The sequence below is a fragment of the Asparagus officinalis genome, chromosome 2 (genome assembly GCF_001876935.1).
Source record: "Asparagus officinalis chromosome 2, Aspof.V1, whole genome shotgun sequence".
In the NCBI taxonomy this organism is placed as follows: Eukaryota; Viridiplantae; Streptophyta; class Magnoliopsida; order Asparagales; family Asparagaceae; genus Asparagus; species Asparagus officinalis.
This window is the reverse complement of record NC_033795.1, coordinates 31,798,324-31,804,562: the sequence shown is the minus strand read 5'-3', so window position 1 is coordinate 31,804,562 and position 6,239 is coordinate 31,798,324.

Below are 6,239 nucleotides of genomic sequence, written 5' to 3'. Positions count from 1 at the left end.
AGGGGTTTGTTGCTCGCTCGAGAATCTCCTGCTTCACTGTTTTTGAAGCCATGAGAAAGAGAGAGAACTTAGGGGAAGTGTGAAGAAAAAAGGGTTGAGCTTTTCAGTTGCAACGTGAGCGGCAGGGTGTTAAAAGGGGAGATCACGGAAAAGGGACCGTTCAGTTCTTGGATTCGAGGAGCTGGGTTACTCGGAATTAACTGGACCCGTTCGCTGTTCGTCTGCCTCTAGTACTTAGTACGAGTGATGAGATGCCCGGAATAGGTGGCTTGGTTTTTTAGATGGTAAGGGTCTGTTTGTTTGCACGGAAGTAACTGTGAAATAGCAGAAGTAGAGGAAGTAGAAGGTACTTCTGTTACTTCTATATAAAAATATATGTTTGTTTCTTTTGAAAATTCACTTCCATTACTTTCTTAAATAATAATGTGGCGCCTACATGGCAACTCTATTTCCTAAATTTTTCTCCGTCATCGAAGCTCTGAAATACGGCGGAACTTATATAGGATGGGGTCCATCGGGAAAAAAACGCTGGTGAAAACTATAATTAGGAAGTGATCGATTTCCTTCTTATCTATATCCTCACAATCAACAGACTCTTCCCATTCTATTAATATCCTCACAACCGACTTCGCCATCTTCACCTCAAACTCGCGATTCTAGTCTTCGCGGCAAAAAATGGTCCTTCCTTGTTCATCGTTCTTCCTCTCTTCACCAAAAAGGTATGTAAAGATTAAAAATTTGATCCTTTATTGTAATTAAATTCATGCAACATTTCTATATTATTTGTGGAAATCTTCCATAAAGCTTAATCTTTTAGTTTCCTTTGAGACATAATATTCAAAATAATTGGGGTTATTTTGGTTCATGTAAAAATAAATCAGAATAAGCTATTTTGGTGTCGGGTCTAGGTTGTTGTTGTCTGTCTTATTGGTCTTCTTCTAGACGTGGCCGATTTGATGTTGTTGCCTTTTTCCTTTTTTTTTCTTTTTTCTACTCTTTTTAATTTTTGGTGCCTAATTGTTTGTTTATCAAAGTCATTTATGTAGCACGGATTCAAAGTCAAATAAATGCTCTAGGCAAATTGGATAAGTATTGGATGTGGAGGCAAATTTGTGAAGGTAAATTTTTGTTGTAGAACGTGTCACTAGCCTTGCTTGTTTGTTTTCTGATGGAGCACCGATCTGAATAGGACTGTGGTGTTGATGCTTATTCTGTTGCATGCCTTTGGCCTATTTCCTTGTCTTCTCGGATCTGTGAAGTGAATCATGGATTTCAGTTTATGCCTGTAACAACACAACATGTTTTGGCTAAGCTTGGAGATGAGAATCAATTACACTCAGGTATGTACATTTATTCTTTTCGGTGGTTTTCCTTTGAAAGTTGCTTTCTTGTTTTGGTTTCTACTGTGGCCTGGAGTTGGGATATGTTCTCTGGGAGATTGCTTTGCTAGTCATGGTTTGCTGGACATGCTTATATTGTTGGAAGCATTATGTAACTTTTAAATATAGGAATGGCTGAATCGAGGAGCATTTGACCGTTGTATTGTCGAACAAACAAAACCTAGAAAAGGAAGTAGAGGAAATATATAAATAAGCAGAGTGCACTGTAGATCCAGTATTTTTACAAGATCTTGACTATTATGTTGACATCTTCATTCTCTTGTTACTCTTAATACATCTGGCTATAAGTAAGTTCAAGTCTGAATTCTTTATTTTCACCAGAATTGTTTGATAATCGGCTGATGTTATAACTTTTAATGTAAGGATGTTGCTGGACCGAGTATTCATGAGTGTGTGTACTATTTGTGATCAAAATAATTTGTCAAATAAATAAATAAATTGTCTCTTGAAGTGGCGTTACACTAGAATGTTTAACAAATTGAGAATGAGCAAATAAATGAAGTACTCCGAGTGAGAGGTAACAAGACTCAATTAGACTACGATCAACATTTTCTCAGGTTATGCACTGGTAATTTGTTATTCTCAAAAGCAAAAGCAAAAAACCAGGTGTAAATGTGAACAATACTTAAAAAGTTCAAAGAAGAAGAGGAAAGAAAAGGAAAGTGCAATCGCAAACAGAGCACAAATGTTTCAACTAATGAAATTAGCATCAATGGGTAGGATTGCTAAACATATAATCTTATAATTACTTCTACATAATTGTATCTTTTTTGCTTCTCTAGTAATTGCAACTTGTTTATGTTGGTGCTTGTGTCTTGTTATTTATCTTGCTTGCAGATGCTCCATTTACTGACAATCATACAGAGTTATAATATTATTTGAAAAGTTTCTTCACTTTTGTTCTCTGTTTCTCTTAAGTTTATATGTATTTTTCATGTAGATGCTTGGAAGTCCATCAAGTCTCTCTGCCGGGCATACATCCAAAGCTATCATCCTCGTGGTCCTTCCACGCAACCTCAATGTGGTCCTCGTGGTCCGCATCCAGGCCAATCCAAAATGCAACAGGGCATGGCCTATGATTATCCTCAAAGAGGAATGTACCCGTCTAAAACCACATAGTATTTTCACCAGTCATATGCCAGCAGCTACCCACAGCAGCCTCCTCAGAGGAATCCTAGCGCATGATGGGAACAGAGGCCAGTTGTTCGAGCTCAAACCCCTGGTGGCTATGATTACTACGCACAAGGGCATGGAAATAGCGGGGGAACTCAACACCCTAACTCTGCTCCTGTGAACTACTATGGTCAATCTCAAGCTTCAGGTTACAGCCAGCACCCAAATCCATATCCACAATCTGGCCCTCCTCAACAGAGCTATGGAGGACATGGATACAATGACCTTAACTACTATAACCAAGCACCAACACAACAGATGTATGGTCAACAATAGCAGTCAGCTCGCAAGCAGGCTTTTATCCCCCAACAAGCCAACCTTAGGGCACAGGCTACTTACGCCCAACAACCGCCTTATAGCAAACCTGCTGCATATACTGGAGCACCTCAATCAAAATTATATTGATACTATTTTCAAATTAAAACCAAAATTAAAGAGAATTCAGTTTCAATAGGAATGCTCAATTTGAAACCAACCATAATTCTATTTCTATTTCAATGACAATCCAAACAAGAATAAAATGGAAGCAACATGTATTAATTACTTCCTAGTAATATTTCTAAATATTATCCAAACAAAAAAAGTAAATGAAGAGGAAAAAGTTCTACTTCCATTACTTCTAAAAATATATGAAACAAACAAAAAAAATGTTATTTCCGCTACTTCCTATTTCATAGTTTTGGAAGTTACTTCTGTAATCTACTTCTTACTTCCAATACTTCCATTATCCAAACGGAGGTGAAGTAAGTGAAGGGTCGAAAACTGGATAAATTTTCAAAACCACCCTATTTGCAAACTTAATCCTAAAAAACGACCCCTTTAAACTTTATTTGCAAAAACCGACCTAGTTTCAGCCCCAGAGCTGAAACCAGGTCGGTTTTTGCGAAAAAAGTTCTCAAACTTCATGGGAGTTGAACTCCCGTGAAGTTTAACAGCTATTTTAAAATATTGCTAAACTTCACAGGAGTTGAACTCACTTGAAGTTAACTTCAAGCTGAATTTTCAGTCCTCCATGCAATACGCTGACACTCTAGACCTCGAACACCACCTCCGCCGGCGGGACTTGAAGACCGAAGGCTGAGGACCACGGGGGAAGGGGAGCGAAGACCTCTGCGGCGGCGGAGCGAAGGCCAAGATCTAGATCTCGGTGGTGACATCGCTAGGGGGAGGGGAGCGGTGGGACTTGAAGAGGAGGAGGAGGACGATGACGTTGCCGAGGAGGAAGGGGAAGCGAGGGTCGAGGACCACGGGGAGCAGGCGGCGGAGGACCAGAGGATGGCGGCAGAGGGGATGCAGGCAGAGGACCAGAGGACGGAGGCGGAGAGAACGAGGGCTTCGATGACGGCGAAGGACGTGAAGTTCTCCGTGGTCTCGAGAGGAGTTAGGCCCCATGATGATACAGGCTCCATTGCTGGTGGAGAGGCGAGAGATTGGATCTGAGGATTGATGGTGGGTGTGGGGATCGAGAGGGAGTGGATGAGTAGGGATTTATTTATACGGGGAGGATGAAGTCAGAGATAAAAGGAACTTCACAGGAGTTGAACTCCCGTGAAGTGTAGTAGCTTAACAAAATAGCTGTTAAACTTCACGGGAGTTAGGAATTTTTTTGTAAAAACCGACCTGGTTTCAGCGCCAGTGTTGAAACCAGGTCGATTTTTGCAAATAAAAGGCAAATAGGTCGGTTTTTGGGATTAAAAGTCCAAATAGGACGGTTTTAAAAATTCGTCCAACGAAAATTAGATATTGCCTTTATTCTTAAAGAATAGATGTACAGTTTGTTTGGGAGCTTAATAAGGTAAGCCGAGGAATGGTACATGAGGAAAGTGAAATTATTAATTTTCTTTTCTTCTCATTTACTGTTGGATTTGGGGTGTAGAATTTTAGCCTAAAATTTTCGCACATTCCTCTCCTCTACCTTTCCAATAAAACTCCTAAACAAGATTAAACTCAAAATTTTCTTCCCCTTCTCTTCTCTACTCTCCATCTAAACATAGCAGTAGTGTAAAGGGAGCGGAGGGGAGGGGAAGGAAGAATAGCCATAAAATGAACTAAAAAATAGAGAGAGAGAAATCCCTTTAATTAAATTGAAAATATTCAATAAGAGAAAGAAAATAAACTATGAAGGTATGCATCTCTCTCCCCTCCCCTATAGTCAGACATGAAGACTTAAAGTGATGTACATCCCTCTACCTCATTGTATCTCCCCTCACCTCACCTTCCTTCCTCAAATCCCCTGCCAAATCAAGCTAGTGTATGCTTTTGTGCATTCATTTTTGTCATTTTGTATAGTTGAACATAAATTTACTTACCTTCTGAAATTCTCTTTTTCCTAATTCTTGCGATAGCTTGTACTTGTTAATTATTGTTGCTTCTTGTGGTAGCTTGTACTTGTTAATTATCATTGAAAATATTTATTTAAGTAGTTTTTATTAGCATAATCTTTCATTATCCTTGTTTATTTTCTTGTCATTAATGAAATTTACTAGAAAAATTATAACATTTACTTGTAAAATAATTTTTTTAGTTTTTATTCCATGCATTGACAAAGTAATTTTACTCTATTTTAGCAATAGCAATGTAATACTTAATATATGAAAGTTGTTTGGAAAAAAAAATGTAAATATATAAGGCAAGGAGGAAGTAGTAGAAGATACTTTATACTGGCTTTTAAACGTCGACAATTACAGCTTTAAGATAAAAGAGAGGATGCAGCCTCTTAACAAAGTTTGCAAAGAAAATATTACATAGTACAATAGGAATAACATAGTCGGAGTTAGTTAGTTGTAGCCTGGTAACATAGGGTTGAGAGGGACAAGATCATTCAGTAAATAGTCCATAAGAGCATCGTGCTTAGCTTGGTCCTTAAGCGGTAGAGTCAATGCCTGGTTGCAGTAAGTCTTTATGTGTTCCAGAAGTCCTTCCTAGGTCCTTATTTTCTCTCCGACGCAGAAAGGGCATATTAACTTTACAGTCTTAATGACAATGTGTTGATTGTTCTGCATCTCATCCAGCATCATCCTCTAATTGTCTTGTTGTTCCATCTTACAAAAATTTCATGCACATGTATATATAATACACTTATTTGCATATTTCATTATTTCATATATTAATTAAGTAAAGTAGAGATAATTAGGAAAAATATTTACCTTATTTTTTACCACCTCAATAATCTAATTTTCAGCTACAGCCCTTGCTTGAGATGAGTTGATATCCACTCCTCTCTAACAACTGGATAATTAAATAATTGATTAAGGCTTAATAATTAAAAAATTGATTAAGGCTTAATGATTAAAAATTGATTAAGGCTTAATAATTTATTGGATCTTAATAGGAAGTATCTTATTTAACTACTCTTTATTTTACTCACCTATTTTCAGCAAAGATGTTTTTTGTGATTGTGGTAAACGTTCTGTAGCAGTTATAGAGTTTCACATGCTAGCACAAAAACTATAAGTGTTTCTTTGAGATCTATGCTAGCATAAAAACTTTCTGCGTAATGAATTTTCAGCTCAATCATGTGATTTTAGACCGTGTACTTATTCATTACGCAGAAATGATTATCAAGCCTTCATTATGCTTTAAGATCTATGCTACACATCAATGCTATCTTTGAGATTTGTACCTTCATTTGTATCACATTCTAGCACAAATCTCAATGCAAAATCA